This window comes from Ursus arctos, unplaced genomic scaffold (assembly GCF_023065955.2).
Source record: "Ursus arctos isolate Adak ecotype North America unplaced genomic scaffold, UrsArc2.0 scaffold_7, whole genome shotgun sequence".
Classification (NCBI taxonomy): Eukaryota; Metazoa; Chordata; class Mammalia; order Carnivora; family Ursidae; genus Ursus; species Ursus arctos.
The window spans coordinates 64,340,738-64,364,772 of NW_026623089.1; the positions used below are offsets into that span (position 1 = coordinate 64,340,738).

Here is a 24,035-nt window from a genome sequence, read left to right on the forward strand (position 1 = left end):
ACACCCCATGTGGCAGTGTAGCAGTAACAGATTTTTAATACATATCAGGGGAAGATGGACGTTCCCCTCTAGCCTTCCTTTCATCACAGATTTACTAGTCATGATGGTGTCAGGCATCTGACAGCACAAATACAAAGACAAAAGATTAAGATCTCGGGGCGCCTGGGTGGCACAGCGGTTAAGCATCTGCCTTCGGCTCAGGGTGTGATCCCGGCGTTCTGGGATCGAGCCCCACATCAGGCTCCTCCGCTTGGAGCCTGCTTCTTCCTCTCCCACTCCCCCTGCTTGTGTTCCCTCTCTCACTGGCTGTCTCTATCTCTGTCAAATAAATAAATAAAATCTTTAAAAAAAAACAAAAGATTAAGATCTCAAGGGTTCGCTGTCTAATAAAGGAAAAATAGCATAAATAAAATACTTGAATGCACTATGAATGCAATGCTGGAAACACTTATATTACATTTGCAACCAGAAGACAATGCAATTAGCAGCGCCAGGATTCAGGGTAGAGAGGGGTGGCAGGGAACAAACACTGCATAGAAATGAAGGCGCCAAAATAGTAAATCAGCTGGCAAAAACTAATGAGCATAATTTGGAAGTAAATATAGCAGACTACAAACATGCACTTACTTTCAGTCACCCTCGAAACCCCACTAAAGTGCCAATGAGCACCTGGCAGTATAGCAAAAGTATACAAGATAAATCAAGATAGGTTTAAACCAGCAAATCAAGGAGAGTTTAACAGTTAAAAAAAATTGATCAATGTAATTTGTCATATTAAGAAGTTAAAGAAAAAAATCATACAATCAGTTCAATCAGAAAAAACATTTGATAAAATTCAACTGTTTCGTGATTAAAAAGAAAAATTTCAGCAAACTTAACATAGAAGGAATCTTTTTAAATCTAAAAGACAATATTAAAAATAAATCTTAACCCACAAGCGAACATAATTTTTAATGCAGAGACACTGAAAATTATCCTTTTGATATAAGGAACAAAATAAGGGTGTCACTGTCCCACTTCTTGTCAACATTTCTCTAAGTGTCGTAGCCAAAACTATACAGCAAAATGAAGAAATATGATAAATAAGTTAACTTATTTATTATATAAATATGCACATATATATTACACATATATATACAAATATATATATGTGCTCTACAAACAGATCTACACATATATGGATACTTGACTTACGACAAAGGTAGTGGTGTAGTTAGAAGTGGGAGGACTTCTCAATATGGAATGACAGGAATGTTGAGTATCATTTTGGGGGAAAATGATATTGGAACACTTAGCATGCAATGAAATCAAAATCAATTCCACTTGGCTCATGGCATTAGGTAGGAAAGGCAAAACAATAAACCCTTTTAGAAGATTATATAGAAGAATATTTTCAGAAATTCAGGATAAGGAAATAGTCCCAAACAAAACACAAAAAAGGATAAGGTTAGGGGCGCCAGGGTGGTTCAGTCAGTTAAGTGTCTGCCTCCAGCTCAGGTCATGATCCCCAGGTCCTGGGATCAAGCCCTGGATTGGGCTCCCTGCTCAGTGGGGAGTCTGCTTCTCCCTCTCCCTCTGCCTTTCCCTCCTGCTCATATTCTCTCTCTCTCTCTCAAATAAATAAAATCTTTTTTTTAAGGATAAGGGTAATATTAAGAAAAATATTAATAAATTTGACAAAATTTAAATACTTCTGCTCATGAACATACACCACTAAAAGAAACAATGACACTCCAGGAGTAATAAGTGCCCCTAGTATCTAGATTATAATCTTTTTATACTATTTCTCCAAAAAGAGAACCAGAGCACCTTTTAGAAATGGCAATTCCAAATCTGTAACACAAAATGTACAGAATGATTCGGAGACATCTTGTTCAGCCTGAAAGCAATAAAGTTATCAATGGCTACTTGGTGTCATACTGAAAGAACACAGGAGCCAATTAGAAGGGGCCCATATGGACCAAAGATGGGACAACTTAAGCATCTAAAAAAATAATGGCTCCAATGAATTGAAGTATATCAAATATATACAAATCTATGTATTCATAATGATACCCCAAAAATAAAAAACTTATTGATCACTTTTAGAAGTTGCTACAAGCATAAAATCCTTATCCTAAAAATGATAAATAAAAGGAAAGAATCGAGTTTTTTATACTGCTTTCCCTGTATACTGTGCTGCAGGCTAACAAAATAAGTGACCAAGGAAATTTCTTCTTTATAAATTAATCACAGGTAGTAAATGCAAGAATTATAGTACTAGTTTACAACCACTAATGAAATGGTTCATCTAGGCAACATTAATGGTTCAGAAATCTTAAGCGAAAGGTTGAAGGAGAATTTCTTAATGGATAATCATGTTGACACTATCTCAGCTCAAATCTAAGCGTAATTAAGAGTGGGAAAACCAGGGGCGCCTGGCTGGCTCAGTGGTTAGGTGTCTGCCTTCGGCTCAGGGTGTAATCCTGGGGTCCTGGGATCGAGCCCCGTATCAGGCTCCATGCTCTGCTAGGAGCCTGCTTCTTCCTCTCCCACTCCCCCTGCTTGTGTTCCCTCTCTTGCTGGCTGTCTCTCTCTCTCTGTCAAATAAATAAATAAAATCTTAAAAAAAAAAAAAGAGTGGGAAAACCAGGCTTTATATGCCCCCAGACATGATGGAGAGGAAGTATATAGCATTACACTCCTGCCAATGTGTTATTCTGGTGGCAGAGTGGTGGATTACCCTGTGCCTGGCAAAATGGAACCTGAGGCCACGAGTAGATATACCAGCCCAGTGAACCTGGCTGTCTTCCTCCATCTGACATTGGTGCTGTTGGCCATTGGCATGTTTTTCACCACCTGGTCCTTTGTTTATGAGGTTACCTCCACCAAGTGCACTTGAGATATCTACAAAGAGCTCCTTATCTCGTTGGTAGCCTTGCTCTTCATGGGCGTTGGAATCCTCTTCCTGTTGCTCTGGGTTGGCATCTACATATGAGTTCCCAAGTGTTCCAACAAGGTGGCTTCCCTGAATCCCTGCTTTTGTAAATTTAGTTTTTTACTATTGCTAGAAGTGTCCTACCTGCTGCTGCTCGTACTAAAGGCAGATGTACGACAAAAAAAAAAAAAAAGTTAAACATATACCTATAATTTTATCCAGCCATTTAATTCCTAGGTATTTATCCAAGAGAAAGGGAGATACATGTCCACATAAAGACTTGTACATGAATTTTTACAGCAGCTTTATTTTTAAGAGCCAAAAGGTGGAAACAACTCAAATGTCCATCAGCAGATGAATAGATAGACAAATTGTGGTGGAGTCATACAATGGAATAGTGCTCAGCAATAACAGGGAAGGAACTAATGACATAACAACATGAATGAATCTTAAGTTACTTATGCTGAATGAAAGAGTATGTATGATTCCAGTTACATAAACAGTATGATTCCAGTCACATAAAATTCTAGAAAATTCAAACTCATTTATAGAGATACATACAACATCAGTGGTCGCTTAGGGAGGAGTAAGATGGAGGGATTGCTAAGATCATAAGGCTGGTCACAGGCCCATTGCATGGTGTCAGATCACCAGTAAGATGATGAGAGCGTAAAAGTTGGGAAGGGACCAGCAGCAGTGATGGGATATTGATTGCATAAGAGGGATCGATCAATTAGGTAAATCTGTTAAGGATAATGGGAATCAGTTTCCTAACTGTTGGGAGAAAGGGAGTAAAAGTGTGGAAAGAAGGAAAACTAGAAGGAACCCTGCAGATTTGAAATAAAATTAGAGTTACTGAGGATTCATAGTTTTTAACTCATAGATTGATGGAGAAGTAAATCTGGATGTAAATGTGTACTGTTATGTGTGAATATTATATATGTATGCTATACATGCATATATACACACACGTATACACATAAATACATGCATACACATACATATATTCTCTAGCTATGTCTACTAAGAGGATATGGGAGCAGCAAGACCTTCAAAAGCAATGAGCACACCTAGTAGTCTATTTTCTAAATATCCACTAAGTCGAATCATAAAATGAAATTTCTTGTAGAAATAGTTGGTTCCAGGATAGGAGCAGAAAAACCAGAGGATGATCCTGGAATATTCTTTCTTTCTGTCCCAGAAAATAAGGAATGGCTTAAAGAATGATGGTGACATGTCAAAAGGGCAAAGAACTGTCTTGAGGTGATACCACTGGTAAAATCTAGGATGATTTGAGCATCATAGTAAATAATGTATTAAAGCACTATAATCCTTTGAATAAAATTGGAAACCATGGGTCAAAATCAACATAAATTTAAAAATTAATAAAGTTTCATGAGATATTTAAATGAGGTACTTCAGTATTATACAAGAATCTCCCCACAAAATATCTATTGATTATAAAGGACAAAAGAGTAAATTTGCAGCTGGAAGCCTAGCAAACTTTAATGACCTTAATCAAGTGATCAAAATAAACAACATCAATAATGGAATAGAAATTATGTACCACCTGGTAAAATGCAATGAAAACAACATAACATCACTTTTATAGTTTTCTTGCCAGAGATGCATAAAGTAAGTCTACTCAAGGGTAAATGTCAGATAAACTCAAATGGAGGGACATTCTACAAAATAACTGACCTATAATCTGTAAAAGTTTCATTGTCATGAAAGCCAAGGAAAACTGGATGAACTATTTTGAATTTAATTGAAAGACACTAAAGAGAGAGGACAAATAATGCAGTGTAGTAATTCTGAACTGGAGCTTTTTGAATTTTGGAATTGCAAATTAGGGATTAGCTATAAAAGACATTATTGGGACAATTTGCAAAACTTGAATGGAATCTAAGGGTTAGATGGTATGGTACCAATACTAATTTCCTCCTTTTGATAGTTGTATTGAGGTTATACAACTGAACATTCTTGTTCATAAGAAATGCATACTAAAGAATCCCAGAAGTAAGGGGCATTATGGAGAATTATATGGGACATATTAGCAATTTACTCTCAGTGCGGAAAAAAATTCTGTACCACATTCTCAACTTTTCTGTAAATTTGAGTTTATTTCAAAACATTTTTAAATGGAAAAAGAAAGCCTATATATATATATATATATATATATATATATATATATATGATTTCATTTATCTGAAGTTCAAAAACAGACAAAAATATTTGTTTAGTGATGCATAATTTGGTGGCAAAACTAAAATGAAAACCAGGGAAATTAATACATAAAAGTTAGGCTAATGGTTACCACTAACAGCATGGAAGAGGGTGATGATTGGGAAAGGAAATGCTTGGAATTTCTTGGGTGCTGGCCATCTTGTATTGTTTGACCTGGGTGATAGCTAAACAGATATTCATTTTACAAATATTCATTAAATTGTACTTTTTTGTTTTATATACTTTTCTGTAAGTTCGTTGTATTTTGCAGTATAAAATTTTGAAAAGAAAATTTAAGAAAGAAACGAACAAAAATGAGACAATCACTTATCTGAACCTCTTGGGGAAGGATATATTTCAAATTTTAGATTTTTTCAGATTTCAGAAATATGGTGGATATGGTATATATTCTATAACTTCCCAAGTAGGTCACTTACTGTAACAAACACATCAAAATTTCAGCAGCAAAGCATCTAAATAATCACACCAGGTATCATAAGTAAGAACTATAGGTAGCCAGATATGTTCAGGTCAAATGTTTCTGTCAGATGAATTTGCCCCAACATAAAATTTTGTTTTGGTTTGGTTTTGATTTTCCAAGCTTTTTGAATTTCCGAATTGCAAATTAGGGATTGTGGACTTGTATTTACTTCAAAAAAATGTGCAGAAAATGAATAGCAATCATTGTATTCTACAAAGTTCAGCTGTGAGAAGCAGTTACATAGTAATCATGACATAAACAACGAATATTACTTAGCTAAGAACAATGGTATAAACATATTGGGAAGACTGTACTGGGAGTACACATTAATAATACAAGTTTCATTTCCTGAAGACTGGTAATTTGTATGTATGGAAAGAGAGCTAAATCCCTATCTTCCCTACATAGACATTGCTTAAAACTGAAAAATCAAGAGGCAGCAATACAGGCATTATTTAGCAAGATGGAGTTAAGTATCAAGACATTCTTTTAAAAAGGTAAAAATGATTGCTCCTCAGTTTTAGAAAATGGGAGAGTGGTAGGAGAGAATCATAAGTCTGCTACTTTTTATAAACCTCAAGGATTTACTTGACTCTGTAAATTGTGTGAAATAAATTTTTTAAAGTGATTGTTAAGTACCTATTATGTGCAGGGTATTATACCTAAGTAAGTTATAAAAACCATTCTCAAAGTAGTCTATCTGGGGTCAGCCATGTATCTATAAATAAAATGACAAGGACTACCAGATGTATATGACAACAGTCATTGGAGGTTTAACCAACAGGAGTTCAGAAGATGGTAGAGAATGGTTACTGGAGGGAGTGTGCTTGAGCTGAGATTTAAAAATGAGTAGAATCAATACTTGTGTTCATGCTACACCCTTGCTGACAAAAGGGCTTCCACTCTGGTCTGGGATTTGGATATCTGAAATGATATTGTTGATGGGGTCCTTTTGGCAAAAAAAATTAAAAAATAAAAAACAGTAATAAATGGAAATGCCATTAAATATAAGCCAAAGGGAAGTCAAAGAACCACAACAAAACAGTATTTCTTTCTACCATTAATTCCAGAAATAGGTGGTTTCTCCTTCATTCTACTAGAGCAGTGGTTCTCAGCTGGGGGCTATTTTGTTGCCCGGAGTGCATCTGACAGTGTCTAAAGATATTTTTCACTGGAGAAGTGCTATTGGCATCAAGTGGGCAAAGGCCATGGATGCTGCCAGACATCCTACAATGCACAGGACAGCACACACAACAGAGAATTATCCCATGCGAAACACTCGAGTGCTGAGATTGGGAAACCCTGTTCTAGATCATCCAGTCCTGTCTCCTGTGTAGTGGTGGTCTTACGAAGAGGGGAACAGGAATTGGCACATGTATTATACCTTAAAAGATTCCAGGAAAGGGGTGCCTGAGTGGCTCAGTCAGTTAAGCATCTGCCTTTGGCTTGGGTCCTGATACCAGAGTCCCAGGATCGAGTCCCACATCGGGTTCCCTGCTCAGCGGGGAGCCTGCTTCTCCCTCTGCCTGCAGCTCCCCTTGCTTGTGATCTCTCTCTCTCTCCCAAATAAATAAATAAAATCTTAAAAAAAAAAAAAAGTTTCCAGGAAAACCTCCTAAGCATATTTGTCTCCAGGGGTTGATTACTGGTACTCTAAAACTTACCATTAAAATTGCATATTCAGAAGTTCCCAATTAAAAGGAAGAAGTAAGCTACTAAAGCAGCTATAACAAATGAGTTTCATCTTAACACTAAATCTGATCAATTGCAAGGGGTTACCAAGAATACTACCTTAAAAAGGATTCTGAAGACTCCCCTGGGTTCTGTATAGAAAAGGACCATGGTTGACTCATGATATGTAAACAGACACAGGAAAATGAGTAGGGACATGTCCTACATATTTGCCTTTAACATCTTCTATTGAGTTCAATTACCAGGTCTATTTTTCATCTTTGTAGGGAGTCATTGGAGAAATAAAAGTAATTTTTGATTGTAGGATTGACGATGAGTGTAGTAGACAGACTAAGGACCCCATAAAGATGTCCATACCCTAACCTCCAGAACCTGTGAATATGTTATGTTACATGGAAAGACAGAGTGAATACTGAAGATGGAATTAAGGTTGCTAATTGGCTGACCTCAAAATAGAATATCATCCTGGGTTATTAAGGTGGACCCAATGTGATCACAAGGATGAAGAGTGAAAGTAGAAGGAGGAAAGTAAGAATCAGAGTGAAATGTGATGACAAAACTGAAGTGAGAGATATATGATATGAGAAAGGCTAAACCAGCCACTGCTGGCTTTGATGATGGGAGGAGGCCACAGGCCATGAGAGAAGCTTCTAGAAACTAGAAAAGCCAAGAAAATTTATTCTCCCCTAGAGCCTCCAGGAAGGAATGCAGCTGCTGACACCTTGATTTTAACTCAATAACACCATTTCAGACTTCTGACCTTCAGGACTGTCCAATAATAAGTTTGTGCTGTTTTAAGCCCTAAGATTATGGTAACTTGTTTGAAACAATAGTAAACTAATGTAGTGGGGAAGCATTTGCAGTAAAATATCAGAACTAATGTACTGGGGAAGCATAAAATTTGGGGGAAATTATCATTAGCAATATTGGGCCAAGTAGGGCAGACCAAAGTAGGGCTCCAGTGTGGTGAAGTTCAGGCCTCTGGAGGGCAGCAGCAAAGTTCTGAGGACTGGCAGATAGGAGTGATAGATCCCTGAAGGAAAGGGTCCTGAAAGAAAACAGTCTATGACAAACCTGACTTACTTAATTATGATCTTAAACACAAACTCTGGAGTTGGGTCCCCAGGGAAAGATGGGAGTAGAACAGGTTTTCCTTGTGGAGTCTGGCAGAAAGATCCCTGAAGGAGGAGTAGAGACTTGCTGAATAGCCCAAGGGAATCAGTCACTTTATTGTTAACATCAGATACTCTAGTTTTCTTAACATGAGCCTGGCCAGCATCTTACCTAAATTAACGTGAGGGACAGCCTTCCCAACTAGTTCATGAGTTGCAAATCTGGGACATTTTTGAGGTTTGATTCCAAGCTATTCCTGCAATCCCTGAATAATTGCCATCTCCACTCAAAGCAATGCATGTTTTATTTGGGTAAAAACTCTTAGCCAGAGTCCTTTATTACTCTCAGTTATATGATTGATTACCTTAAACCACACTAGCAGTAGAATAAAGCATCAAAAACAGAAAAATCTGCTTACACAGTCTTTGGAGCTGAAAACCAAGTGGAAACATTAATACCTTAAAGCTGAAAGCAGTTACTGGATAAAACTCCTAAGGAACCTTGAACAACCTATTGAACCAAAACAACATCCTGTCCCACAAATGCTTTCAATTCGTGTTGTGAAATAAAACAGACATCATGTTTTTACCCTTAGAACATAAAACACAGTATTGAGCTTCCAGTGCTATGAAAGAGTTATACAATTTCAGAAAGTAGGGTAAGTCTTCAGTTCTGTTGGAAAACAATTATGGCTTCATGTTTATTTTTTTCAGGTTGAACCTATTGCCAAATAATTATTTCAAAATGAATCTCTTTCCCAATCCTCTGGAAAAGAATGCTTGGTATGTTTTGATTGGTCAGTGTGCCATCGTGCCTTTTATGAGCTGTTTGTTTAATCTGATGTTAATGTATTCTTTTCAAAGGAGAAAGACTATGCCCAGAGGTGACAGTAGTAACACCTGAATTGCTCAACACATATTCACTTGGTTTTATATGCCAGAGAAAGGGAAGCAACTCTATCCTCTTTTTTTAAAATCATATTCTTCTATAAATTATAGCCTTCCCTGACTGACTAGCTTGAAAACGCCATGTACTTCTGCATCATAACTTTGAGTGCGCACATTCAATGTCTGAATAAGCAATAACCTGTTCAATGTCTTCCCTGTTATATTGTAAGCTCCAAGAGAGTAAGGACCATGTTGGTCTTATTTGAAGAAAAAAAAGAAAGAAAAGAAAAGAAAAGAAAAGAAAAGAAAGAAAGAAAGAAAGAAAGAAAGAAAGAAAGAAAGAAAGAAAGAAAAAGAAAGAAAGAAAAGAAATAACATTTTATTAAGTACCTATTATATACCAGGCACTTTTCATTTACCCTATTTAATCCTCATAGTTTTCAATGACCTTATTCTATGTCCTACTCCTTTTTTTTTTTTTTAAGATTTTATTTATTTATTTATTTGACAGAGATAGAGACAGCCAGCGAGAGAGGGAACACAAGTAGGGGGAGTGGGAGAGGAAGAAGCAGGCTCACAGCGGAGGAGCCTGATGTGGGGCTTGATCCCATAACGCCGGGATCACGCCCTGAGCCGAAGGCAGACGCTTAACCGCTGTGCCACCCAGGCGCCCCTCTATGTCCTACTCCTAATGCCTAATACTGTGCTTGCTACACAGTAAAAAACAAATTTTGAGTTAATAAATAAATGAACAAGCAATCACTTCCTTCCCTAAGAGTTAAGAAGTTTAATCCCAAGACATCTAGGTGCTTTCAAAATAGTTCTCTCTAGACAAATATAAATGACATGAAAATTTTCTAAATATACAATTTGTTGAGGAAATATTTCTTTATTTGTTCTGCCACACTATGAAAACACTCTTATCCGGCAATCTCTTCAGCATGTTTACATTTAGTATGTCCTTAGCATTTTTTCTTTTCTAACTTTTTGTTATATTTATACCTATCAAATCATATTGTATATATGTTTTTACTTTACATGCACTTAGACTCCCTTTCTGCCTGCTCTAGTTTTGGGATGCTTCCGGCAAAGCACCTCAGCTGTCTGTCCTACGTCAGGTTCAGCATTAAATACATGGCATTGGCCCATCCCAGCCCCTAGATAAGCAGAGATCAGATGCTCTTTGATTTTAACAGAGAAATGGGATCCCAGTGAAGAAACTCAGGGTTTAGATATGAAATAGCAGAAAAATGGCCAAATTTGACCTTGAAATTCTGTTCTCTCCCTTGTAGGTTTCTTCTTCCAGTCAAATAACTGTAGGAAAGTAGGTAAATTTCCAAGGGGATGGCTTAGTGGTTTATGTTCTCAGGGCCTCAGCATGTGTGATGTCATCAGAGAAGGAAAAAATGTGGGTCTAAGCAGAATTTTACCCATGCTCAAAGTTGTTGTTCATCTTGTACCACATTTCAACTCTTTCCTTCCTCCAGTCTTCAAAAACATGGATTTTAGTAACTCTGTCAACCTTGCCTCTTATTGAAAAAAAAGAAAAAAGTTTTGCCACTTAGTGACTGGAAAATAATCTGTTAAAAAATATACAGTGACACCAAAAGCATTAATGTGTAAGAGTTCACAATTTTGCCCCTCTGTGACTGTGTGCTTACTTCTAGAGCTTCTGTGAAACCAACTGGAAAAATGGAGAGAAAAATCTGAACACTGGAAGATAACAGACAGCTTGAGGATATCTTTTAATCTTAAAAGGAGAAAAAACATTCATTTTGTTGTGGGAGGAAAAAAAAAAAAGGTAGGGGGGGAAGACCAGAACTCTGAATGTATACAGGGATGAGGAAAGACCCCCAACTAGCCAGAGGAACGTTGAAAATAAAAACCAAAGCTGGTGACATCACAATTCTGTACTTCAAGCTATATCACAAAGCTGTAATCATCAAGACAGCATGGTACTGGCACAAACACAGATACATAGATCAATGGAACAGAATAGAGAACCCAGAAATGGACCCCCGACTCTATGGTCAATTAATCTTCAACAAAGCAGGAAAGAATACCCAATGGAAAAAAGACATTCTCTTCAACAAATGGTGTTGGGAAAATTGGACAGCCACAAGCAGAAGAATGTAACTGGACCATTTTCTTACACTATACACAAAGATAAACTCTAAATGGATGAAAGACCTAAATGTGAGACAGGAATCCATCAAAATCCTAGAGGAGAACATAGGCAGGAACCTCTTTGACATCAGCCACAGCAACTTCTTTCAAGACACATCTCCAAAGGCAAGGGAAACAAAAGCGAAAGTGAACTTTTGGGCCTTCATCAAGATAAAAAGCTTCTGCACACCAAAGGAAATAGTCAACAAAATGAAAAGGCAACCTATGGAATAGAAGAAGATATTTGCAAATGACATATCAGATAAAGGGCTGGTATCCCAGATCTATAAAGAACTTCTCAAACTCAATACCCAAAAAACAAATAATCCAGTCAAGAAATGGGCAGAAGACACGAAGAGACACTTCTCCCAAAAAGACAAGCAAATGGCCAACAGACATGTGAAAAAATGCTCCACATCTCTAGCCATCAGGGAAATACAAATCAAAACCACAAAGAGATATCACCTCACACCAGTCAAAATGGCTAAAATTAACAAGACGGGATACAATAAATGTTGGAGAGGACGCAGAGAAAAGGGAACCCTCTTACACATTGGTGGGAATGCAAGCTGGTACAGCCACTCTGGAAAACAGTACGGAGGTTCCTCAAGACATTAAAATTAGAGCTACCCTACAACCCAGCAATTGCACTACTAGGTATTTACCCCAAAGATACAAATATAGTGATCCAAAGGGGCACCTGCACCCCAATGTTTATAGCAGCAATGTCCACAATAGCCAAACTGTGGAAGGAGCCAAGATGTCCACTGACAGAACAATGGATAAAGAAGATGTGGTATACACACACACACACACACACACACACACACACACACACACACACTGGAATATTACTCAGCCATCAGAAAGGATGAATACTTACCATTACATTGACATGAATGGAACTGGAGGGTATTATGCTAACTGAAATAAGTTAATCAGAGAAAGACTATTATAATATGGTTTCATTCATATGTGGAATATAAGAAATAGTGTAGAGGATCATAGGGGAAGGGAGGAAAAATGGAATGGGAAGTCATCAGAGAGGGAGAAAAACCATGAGAGAATCTTAACTATAGAAAACAAACTGAGAGTTGCTGGAGGAGAGGTGGATGGGGGGATGGGGTAATTGGGTGATTAGCATCAAGGAGGGCACGTGATGTGATGAGCACTGCGTGTTATATAAGACTGATGAATTATTGAACACTACATCTGAAACTAATCATGTACTCTATGTTGGCTAATTGAATTTAAATAAATAAATACATAAATAAATAAATAAATAAATAAATAAATAAAAGACGTAATCCCTTTGAGACCTGGGCTAAGGACAGTTTGCTGCACCCCCCTTTGGCTACCTTAAAGACATAGCATGCAATTCAAAAAGGGATCAGTGACTTGCGGCTACATGGAGAGAAAGAAACCTCACCTTAACACACCAATCATTTTTGTTCTATTTCTTTTCTTCAAAAGATGGGACTTCATGAGCAGCTCCTGAAAGAAACGCACTGGAACCTCTCTGTACCCTGAGGAAATTCTAAACCACTGAAGGGCAAAGCCAGTAAACTTTTCTCTTTCCCACTGGAAACTTTTCCCCAAAATGACCAATTTCTACCAGTTTTGTTTATACTTTCTGAACCAGGACAAAGAATCAGTCCCTCACACCCGCACAGCATTTATAGGCATTACTGTGGCCAGTTTTTTGGCCTCCTTTCATTTCTGTTGAGAAGAAAGCCCTGAATTCCAACCTCTGTTGATGGCTTTCATCCCAGGCCACACAACTGGCAAAATTCTGAGTCCTAAGACCTCCCAAAAACATGCTTAGGAATCTGAAACAGGTACCACTGATTATTCTAGCAGTAGAGGCCTTGTGTTTCATTTGTCACCGTTACTGAAATAATTCTTTAGATGTGACTTTCAAGCCCTCATTTGATCTTTTTTCCATTGACCCCAATTCTCTCCTCCTTTTCTCAGGCTTTGGCTCTTGACATCTTTGCTGGTACTGATATCAACACAACGGGTGTGTTTATGTCTCCCCCCACTGCCAGGCTCACTGATGTGGTGAGTGGAGCTCTGGGAAGTGGAGCCAAGGGGGCTGAGTCATCAGTCAGCATCTCCTGTCTCCCTCCGTCTGACCAAAATGACAGAGGCTTCGCTCACTAAAGTGTCACTGGGAGACCACAGCCAAAAGGAGGTGGGGTCTTCTATCATTGGACTCTAACCACTTTAAGAAAGGATACATTTTTGGCACACAGTGGAGAGATGTTAGTATAGAAATCTCAGTGCAGCTTCCACTCTCTGTTGTACTTCAGGCGACAACTTAAATGTGACCCTTTCTAAATGGTAAACCATTTTGGAAAGCAACTAAAGCTATACATATACATATACATATACATATACATATACATATACATATACATATACATATACATAATGTGTGACCCAGCATTTCCACTTCTGACTACATATGTATAGGAATGTATATAATATGTTTGCATTATATATTCATGTTTTATACCATATATTCAATATATATTATATATGCATATAAGTCATATAAATCCATTCATGTTTTCACCAAAAGACATGTATAAGAATGTTCATAGCAGCACTATTTATAATAGTTAAGGACATAAATTACTAAGTACCCATCAATAGTTTAATGGATAAATTGTGGTATATTCACACAAGAGAATACTATAAGGGAATGAGAATTTTGAAAACTATAACTATACACAATATGGATGAATATCACCAAACATAATATTGAGCAAAAGAAAGCAGATTGAAAAACAGTAAATACTGTATGGTTTCATTTATGTAAAGTTAAAAAATAGGCAACATTAATATATACTCTTAAAAGTCAGAATAGAAGTTACCACTGGGGGCTATGACTAGACAGGAGCTTAAGAGGGTCTTCTGTGGCACTGGTAATTTTAGATTTCTTATCTAGGTGCTGCTTACCCTAATTTGTTTAAGTTGTGAAAGGGTTATCAACTTCTCTCTTTGCATGTTATACTTCAATTACAAGCTCTTTAAAAAGTCATCTTCTCATACATGCTATGACATGGATGAACCTTGAAGACATGCTAAGTTAAATAAGCCAGTAACAGAAGGACAAATATTATATGATTCTACTTATATAAGGTTCCTAGAATAGGCAAATGCATAGAAACAGAAAGTAGACTACCAGTTACCAGGGATTGAGGGGAAAAAGAAATGGGGAGTTATTTTTTTAATGGGTATAGAGTTTTATCTACGATGATGAAAAAGTTCTGGAGATGGAAGGTGGTGATGGTTGTACAACAATTTGAATGTATTTGATGCCAGTGACCTGTACATTTTAAAATGGTTAAATAGTAAATCTTATGTATATTTTACCGCAATAAAAACAAAAGTCTTTTGGGCACGTGGGTGGCTCAGACAGTTAAGCATCTGCCTTTGGCTCAGGTCATGATCCCAGGGTCCTGGGGTCGAGCCCCGCATTGGGCTCCCTGCCCAGCAGGGAGTCTGTTCCTCCATCTGCTGCTCCCCCCCATGGCCCCCCCAACTTGTGCTCTCTCTCTCTTGCTCTCAAATAAATAAATGAAATCTTAAAAAAAAAAAACTTTTTCTAATTGCAGACTTTCCTGATCACCTCACATAAAGAACCACATTCCCAATCATTCCTATCATGAAATTGTTTTATTTCCACCACAGCATTTTGACTACTAGCTATTTTCTCATTCTTCATCTATTCTCAATATTCTTATTGTCAATGTCTACTAGAACATAAGCTCCATAAAGATAGATATCTTATCTGTGTTGTTCAACTCTATCCCCCAGCTCTTACACTAGTACTTAACATAGTAGGTTCTCAATAAATGTTTGATGAATCAACAGATTTTCTGGGTGATCTGAAACAAATTATGAAACACTTCTTCAAATCTTGTATTTATTTTATTTTTTCATTCATTCTACAAATTTTATTTAAATATTTATTAAGCATTTATGTGCATATTGGGGGATTTATTTATTTATTTATTTATTTATTTATAAGATTTTTATTTCTTTATTTGACAGATAGAGAGACAGCCAGCGAGAGAGGGAACACAAGCAGGGGGAGTGGGAGAGGAAGAAGCAGGCTCCCAGCAGAGCAGGGAGCCCAATGTAGGGCTCGATCCCAGGACTCTGGGATCATAACCCGAGCCAAAGGCAGATGCTTAATGACTGAGCCACGCAGGCACCGCTGTTGGGGGGATTTACAAGTGAAATGAGGCAGCATGTTCCTACAGAAATGAAGGTAGCTGTTGCAAGTAACAACGCATTCCCAGTCTTTAGCTGTCTCTCACTTAAAGGCTAGATCATAATAGCACATAGATTTCAACTCAATGTCACAGATCAGAATGTTTAGTGTTAGTTGCTTCCAGAGTTTGTTGAAAAAGATTCTGAGGCCCTATTTGGACTCACCAGAGAAAGAAAAGTCATAAAAAAAATTAGTGATGTCTACAGTGAGACCTTAGAAGGGGAATGATGGCATTGGTATCACGGATTTTGTCACCTTTGGGCTTGTGGATCTCTTTCAAGGGTGTTACAGCTGTCAATCAGGGAACAGATTGAACCTGAACTAACAAATGACTTCTAAATTTTTTCCAACCTAGGAGTCTATGAATCTAATAATGAGTCAGATTTGGAAGTTATGGTTAGGGAGCACCTGATCCATAGTTCCTGAGAGTCCTATACATTATAGCATCTAATCAGGGAACCCACTGAAGGTAGGGGACAGAGGAGATATAGAAGTGGGCCAACACATGAGAGCCACTGGTCATATCACCCAGAAGCTGCCAATCGGTTAGCATAATGAAATGACCTGATGAAGTACTAACTCAAAGGTAGTACTCTTCAGGGACATGGTACCATCCTCCAGGTTACAGTACACACACCGATCACAGTCCTGTACACCGTGCTGTGTACCCAATAGGAAAAATTCATGGGTCCAGGAACCAAGGGGTGGAAGCAGCAGTGGCCCCACTTAACATCATTTGCAACGACCCATTAGAGCACTTTATGTTTTAGTCCCCACAACTCTGGGCTTGCAGAATTAGAGGTCCTGGTTCCAAAAGAGACACAGCAAGGTTTCCATTGATCTATAAGACACAGCTGCCATCTGGCCACTTTGGACTCCCTACATCTCGGATCAACAAGCAAGAACAGGAGTCACTGCCTTAAATAGATTAGGGGTTAGTAGGAGGTAGAGCTGCTGTGCTCAACTGGGATAGAGGAATATGTGTGGAACTCTGGTGATCCATTGCAGGCACTTCCAGTTACTCCCTTGTCTAAATATAACTGTGAATGGACAAGTGCAGCCATCGTGACCTGAGAAAAATATGGTTCCCTAGGGCTCAGACTCCTCAGCAATAAACTTTTGGGAAAAAACAAAACAGACAAGCCACTGAGGCCAGAGAAGTAGTAGCTGAGGGAGAGGGGGATTTAGGATGATCACTGGAGAAGGACAGACAATGAATTTCAGTTGGAGCCTGTAACATTCCCGTTAGGAAGAAAGACTCATTAGAACCCTGGAGGAGCCGCTTCCAAGAAGCATGAAGGGTGGACTGCGGCAGCCATGGATGTTTACTCCTCAGAACTTCCCTTCAAGAAAGAACTTGCCAGCAGCCTCAGCTATTAATGCTTTCAGGATCTTCCTTAACTTTTAAGATAAAGCCACATTCTTCTAAGGCATCCCCCAGCCAATAATAGCACAGCAGAGACACCAGTGCCTAGCCATCAATGCATACTCTAATACGCAATCTTTGCTTTAGAGCTCCGCCAACATCAGGTTGGCTGATGTTTTGTCAGATCTGAGGCTCTTTCTACCCAAACCTGCTTCCTCCTCCTCTCTCTCTGCAGATGTCAGAGCTACATCAGAGTCTGAAGGTTCTCCCTGCCGAATCCCACTTCTTTCCCCTTTTGCCTTTTATAGCTACTACGTCCCAATAAACCTCTTGCACTCCCAAATTTCTCTCAGAGTCTGCTTACTCTAGGACCCAACTGACACAAATGGTTTCAAGTATAAACTCTAAATTTAACACCACAAAAGCAACCATTGCAAATTACAAGCTTTCATTAAGGGGGGGGAGGAAAAAAGCTTATTTATAAACATCAAAAACTTTATGTGGTGAGCTCCAGGTATTTATTTATTTATTTATCTATCTATCTATCTATTTATTTATTTATCATTCATTCATTCATTCATTCATTTATCTATCATAAACAATTCTTTTGAGAAACGCGGGCAAGGCCATCCAGATATAAAATCATAGTTGAAACCTACTAAATAGTTACTATGTGCCAAATTCTTGACATGTAATTTTCTGCCTATTCTTCACAATGCCTTATGAAGTGTGTAATATTTTTATTATTATTTTTATTATTCCCTTTTACAAATGAAAGCAAATAGAGATTAGTCTGATTGCCCAGTGACATAAAATTAGTAAGTTAAAGAATCAGAATTTGTACCAAGGAAAGCCTAAGCGATTAATTCCTATACCATTTCAGCTAGCTAGAGTTGATTTATATTGTTTATAACTGAAGAATCCTAACAGATAGGAACATTGATCCAGGGGGCAAATTGTAGGGTATAGACCATAAGAGAATTAGGCGCCCATAGAAACACATTTAGCTCCACCTAAAAGTATCATCTATGCTTTTGAGCCAAGTAGCCTCAATATATATTCCTAAAAAGATTGCTTACTTTTTTTGCTGGCATGAGTTTGCCAATTCCTGTGATGTTTTCAGAAATTTCTTTTGAAATGTCCAGTTTTGCACATAACCACAGGGAAAAATGGGATATGATCCCTAGTCTGCTGATAGTAGATACAGCATGAAGGAGATTATTAGCTTCCTCCTGGGAGAGAGCCCTCAGGGTAGCAAAAAGAATAGTTTCCGTGGACAAGGAAAGACAGAATGGCTTCCTTATGCAATGAAATTTCAATGGTGGTGTGTTGTTGTGGTGGTGGTGGTGGTTGTTGTTGTTGTTTTCCAAAAGGGATTATTGCTTGGAAATCTCTGATTCCTTCTCCAATTCTTATAGTAATCTCAGCCCTGTAGTTATAAGAGTCAGGGATTGTTGCAGCACGTCGGTCATAAAAAATTAAGGAATTTCAGTTTGTGTCTCCTTGAAAATCAAGCTATGAGCTTGATTTTCTAAACTGTAGGTTGGATTTATAGTCTTGTCAATTACCTGATATAAAAAATATGGACATTTATTATTAAAAAGTCCACTTACCTGAGACTACTCAATATGCCAACAATGAGTAACAATGTCATTAAGAGTGGTTAGTATACTGGGGATTCACGTAAAAGGCCCTTAGAGTTTAAATACCCCGAGAGCAGCTACTGAAAAGCATGAATAAATAGAATGTATCTTGTTTAGGAATAATCCTGTGAGGTCAAATGGATTTAGATACTTTTCGTGCTAGTGTGTGAATAGTGTCAGAGAACACATTCAAACTATGCCTCATCCAAAAGAAAGGTATGTAGAATGGCTGAGGAAGTTGGCAAGCATCATTAGATCTGTGGATTCCTCAAGCCAGTTTGTCAGAATCCATCAGCCATGCGTCTCTGGAGGGACAGGGAAGCTATACTCTTAGTGTGGTGAGCTCCTGATAACCCTTTCTAAAGAATCTCACGGTTATCTGTGTAAATGCTTATTGAATGGATTATGGCTGTGAGCTTAATTGCCAGCATGCATTCCGAGAGATCGCCACAGCATATCCGTTATGTCAATGTCAGTAGTAGAATCACACTAACTTACTTTAGAAGTGGGGCAAGGCACACGGGAAGAAGTAATTTGTTATTCCCTAGATTTCATGGTGGTATTTCAGTTCAGTTTACCTGATGGCTACAAAGATCATAGAGATATGGATCATGGTGCTGTACTTGAGCTGGAGATTTTGCTTACCTCCAGTCATGTATCATTCGGGGGTCGGTTTTAGAAAACAGAAACCACTTTAACTATTTTAAGCAGAAAGGGATGTAAGAAATGCAGAGAATTGGGTGCATATAAAGTACTGGAAAAGATGGGGAAACAAATGAGGCCTCCAGGAATGGCTCCCAGGAGACAGAACTGGCCTGCCGACGAACCAGCTACCTGCCATCATCAAAAATGTAGAGAACCAGGAAACTGCCCTGGAACTCAGCCTAAACAACAATCTGGTAATCACAATGCCCCACTGCTGTAGAAGTCACATAGCTCCTGCTTAACTCCTGCTTGACTGGCGTCAGCAAAAACTGCATGTCCAACATCCCATGCCTTGAGCCCCACAGGGCTAGTGACTGGATATTGTGATGCTACTACAGAAAGCCTAACCCCTCCATACCATGTTGCCTACAGAAAACAGAAACAGCACTCCTCCATACACATATCTGTCTTACAAATGCCCCACACATGCATCTGACTGGCCAAATTTAAATCACATTTGCAACCCTAGCTCTATAAGAGAATCAGGAGATAGAGTTTTTGGCCTTCCAGCCTATGTGGTAGACACAGGCATCCTAAAAGGAGGGGGAAGGGATGAACCTCAGCCAGCTAGCTCTGTTGGTGGAGAAAGGAGAGGGTAGTGAGTAGTGAAAAGCCGCAGGTGAAGGCATTTGCTGTCTTGCAAAGAACAGAAGAGGAATCAGGAAAGAAGAGAGAAAAGCATAGCTCAATGGAGCATTCAGGCAAGTTTGATGTGAAGAATTTTTTCTGTCTTTCTGGAATCCCTATCAAATGCTGCCCTCTGATGTTTGTGGAATAAACTACTTTTGAGAAACCTTAAAATAGAACCTGATGGTAGAAAATGTATCTAGCTGTAGTTTTCTGGGATGAATAACTATAGGTGTCTGAACTTCTTGGAAACTAGGAAAAACCCACTGGACACCAAAGCTACTTCCAAATGATTTGGGCACTTGACATCCAAATCAAGTTTTGTCAAGGTGTTGTTGACTCAAATCTCTAGGTATAAGTTATTTTTTCCACTATAATCAGAATGGGGAAACTTTATTCCTTGTGGTTTATGCAATGATTGGGAAAGCAGATGATCAATTAATTTATGGATGGTTTACACAAATTATGGTTCAAAGTGAAGACTTCCAATAAAATAACTTAATTCACTGCCAGTATCATTAATTTGACATTTCTTGGTTTATAATCTATCTTTACAAGGTCTTCCCAACCACAATTAGGAAAAGAATGACATCACTGATCTTCATAATTTCATACCCCAGTAGGAATAAGTGTATGTCAACAGATCAAAACAGAGTTCTGAATAAAGTACTATTCAGTGCAATGAAGAAATGAAGGCCACTATATTTAAAGTTATTAAATCCACAGCTATCAATTGTAAATTGAAACACCTGACAGAATCATGGATTAAATAATAAAATCCATAGTCAGGGGCTGTCCCTTGGACATATGAAGCATGCTTCTACTTCAGTGCCTTTACTTTCTCCCTGCTTGGAGCATGCTTTCCTCCGGTATTGCATCCACAGGAGTGTGGTTCTCTCGTCTTCCTTATAAACTGCTAAAGAGGTAAGGTCCAGGGTCCATTCTCACAGGAAGTAGGTTGTCATAGTCTCCTTCTCTTCTCACTTCTTTCCTCATGGCTATCTTGTGGTAAACCAGAACTATGGTTGGGGTTGGAGGTCAAAAGCACATTTATCAAACAAGCCTGACTTTGTTTTCCTTTGCTAGCCTTCATTATATGCCTTTCTTGGCTATTCTTCAGTGAGATTTATTTTTTTTAAAGATTTTATTTATTTATTTATTTATTTATTTGACGGAGAGAGAGGGAGAGAGCACAAGCAGGGGGAGCAGCAGAGGGAGAGGGAGAAGCAGGCTCCCCACTGAGCAGGGAGCCTGATGCAGGACTCCATCCCAGGACCCTGAGATCATGACCTGAACAGAAGGCAGACACTTAACCCACTGAGCCACCCAGGTGCCCCCTTTAGTAAGATTTAAATATTAATGGGTTTCTGGCCAAAATAATTTGTAGTATCATTTCACTCTCACTCTGATTTCTAATTGGACCCAGGCTAGAAGAGCCAAGGAGATTAATGAGAAAAGGCCATCATGGCTGGAGTTGTAGCACTTTTCTTCTGAGAACTATTTCCACTCCAAGACCACCATCTCTGAGAACCTCTAAATATTTGGGAACTTTTTAACAAACAGTAAGAAACCATCCAAGTTTGAGGCTAGAGCAGAACTAAAATATGAAAAGCTCGAGATGCTCAGCATAAACCGTTTCTACTATTGCTTCATGCTGATAAACCTTTAGTTTCCAGGTGCCAGAGCTGTCCCCATTCCCACTTGTCTCTTCAGTCCTCTGACACTACGGGAAAGAATTTGTTTGCAAACAAGTCACTGCAGAGATCAGAGCTCTCTGCATAGCCTGGGGGACATGCATCATGCTCTTCCCGCTCCACTGTTTGCTTTCCCACTGGGGAAGAGATGGACTGAAGGATACAGGGATGAAAGGCTGCAGAAAACAACAAGCTTGAAGCTGTGTGGGGTCAGGGCTGTGTGTAATTAGTCATTAGGGGGCCCTGATCTGCTGATCTGCTTCAAAGCTTTGGAATTTGACTTAAGGGATGTCACCCTGCTGGGTTCACAGAAGAAATTCCCAGGGGCTAGAGGTGAGGTCTGGCCACAAAAGTGAGATCATAGATGGAGAAACACTTAGAAAAGAGTTTGTAGAGCTGTTGTTATGATAATAACAACAGTAAGGACAAGGACCCTCCCTAGATTGTCAAATCCCCCATGTTGAGGAATTTAGTCATAGTACAATAAAATAGTGTGGCTTTGAGAGCAAAATAAATGTGGGATAGAGAAACAATTTCAGTGTTCACAAGCAGAAGACAGATTAAACAAATTATGATAATCCCTACAATAGAATAATAAGGAGTCATTAAAAAGTTAGGCAGTGCCCACATATTGCTGGGGGTATGTAACCGGCACTACCTCTGTGGAAGGCAATTTGGCACCACAGATCGAAATTACAAATGCGTATACTTCCAACCCAGCATTTCCACTTTAAGGAATTTATCTTAGATGTATTCACAGAGGTGCTAGATGACATATACATACATGTACAAGACTATTTATGGCAGCATTTTTTGTAACTGCAAAAGTTTGGAAACAATCAATCATTGGGGAACCTGTTAAAAAAAAATTATGGTATAGCCATGCAGTGGAATACAGCACAAATTAAAAAAAAAAAAAAAAAAAGCAGCAGTTCTCAGGGCACCTGGCTCAGTCAGGAAAGCATGCAACTCTTGACTCGGGGTTGTGAGTTCCAGCCCTATGTTGGGTGTAGAGATTACTTAAAAATAAAATCTTAAAAAAAAAAAAAAAAAAGAAGCAGTTCTCTACGTCCTGATATACTGCTAATGTAAAACAGTAATAATAACAACAAAATCAAGAACGGTGTGTATATTACACTACCACTTGAGGTTAACAAAGTGAATGAGAGAGCCTGGGAAGAATATTTGCTGGATTAAAGAGCAAGAGCCCAATCCAGTTTGCTTCAGTCTCTATTGCCTTCAACCTTAGCCAGCTGGGTACTGAACTGTTCCCATGCTGGGCAGCCTGAGCTGAGGAAGCAGACTTATGTACCCCAATGCAGATTTTAAATTTCAGTGGGCATAAGAATCATCTGGGTTACTTGCAGAAAATGAAGATTCAAGGGGTCTATCCTCAGAGATTGTGACCCTGTAGGTCTGGGATTGGGTACTGGAACTGGTGGGGACTTTGTTTTATAAATAGACTATTTTTAGAGCAGTTTTATATTCATAGCAAAATCTAGAGGAAGGTACAGAGATTTCCCAAATACCTCATGCCCCCACATATGCACAGTCTCCTCCATTATTAACATCCCCCCACCAGAATGGTGCATTTATTACAACTAATGAGCCTACATTAACACATTATTATCACTCAAAGCCCATAGTTTCCATTACAGCTCACTCTTGTACATTCTATGGCTTTGGACAAATGTATAACGCCATATATCTACCATTATAGTATGATACAGAGTAGTTTCATTGCCCTAAAAATCCTCTATGACCCACCTAATCATCCCTCCTACCCCACCTACCCCTAGAAACCACTGATCTTTTTACTATTTCCATAGTTTTGCCTTTTCCAGAATCTCATACACGTAGTTGGAATCATAGAGTATGTAGTCTTTTCTGATTAGTTTCTTTCATTTTAGTAATATGCATTTAAGTCCGCCATGTCTTTTCATGGCTTGATAGTTCATTTCTTTTTAGTGCTAAATAATATTCCATTGTCTGGATGGACCACAGTTTATTTATCCATTCACCTACTGAAGGGTATCTTGATTGCTTCCAGGTTTTAACAATTATGAATAAAGTTGCTATGAACATCTATGTGCAGGTTTTTGTGTAGACATAAGTTTTCAACTCCTTTGGGTAAATATGATTAATGGTTTGTATGGTTAAGAGTATGTTTAGTTTTATAAGAAACTGTCAGGGACGCCTGGGTGGCTCAGTCGTTAAGCGTCTGCCTTTGGCC

At 38.5% G+C, this 24,035-nt stretch overlaps 1 pseudogene; it reads left to right on the top strand.

Moving 5' to 3' along the window:
* Positions 1–2,737: 2,737 nt before the first annotated feature.
* LOC113258906 (transmembrane protein 258-like) lies at positions 2,738–2,977 on the top strand (annotated as a pseudogene).
* Positions 2,978–24,035: the final 21,058 nt, after the last annotated feature.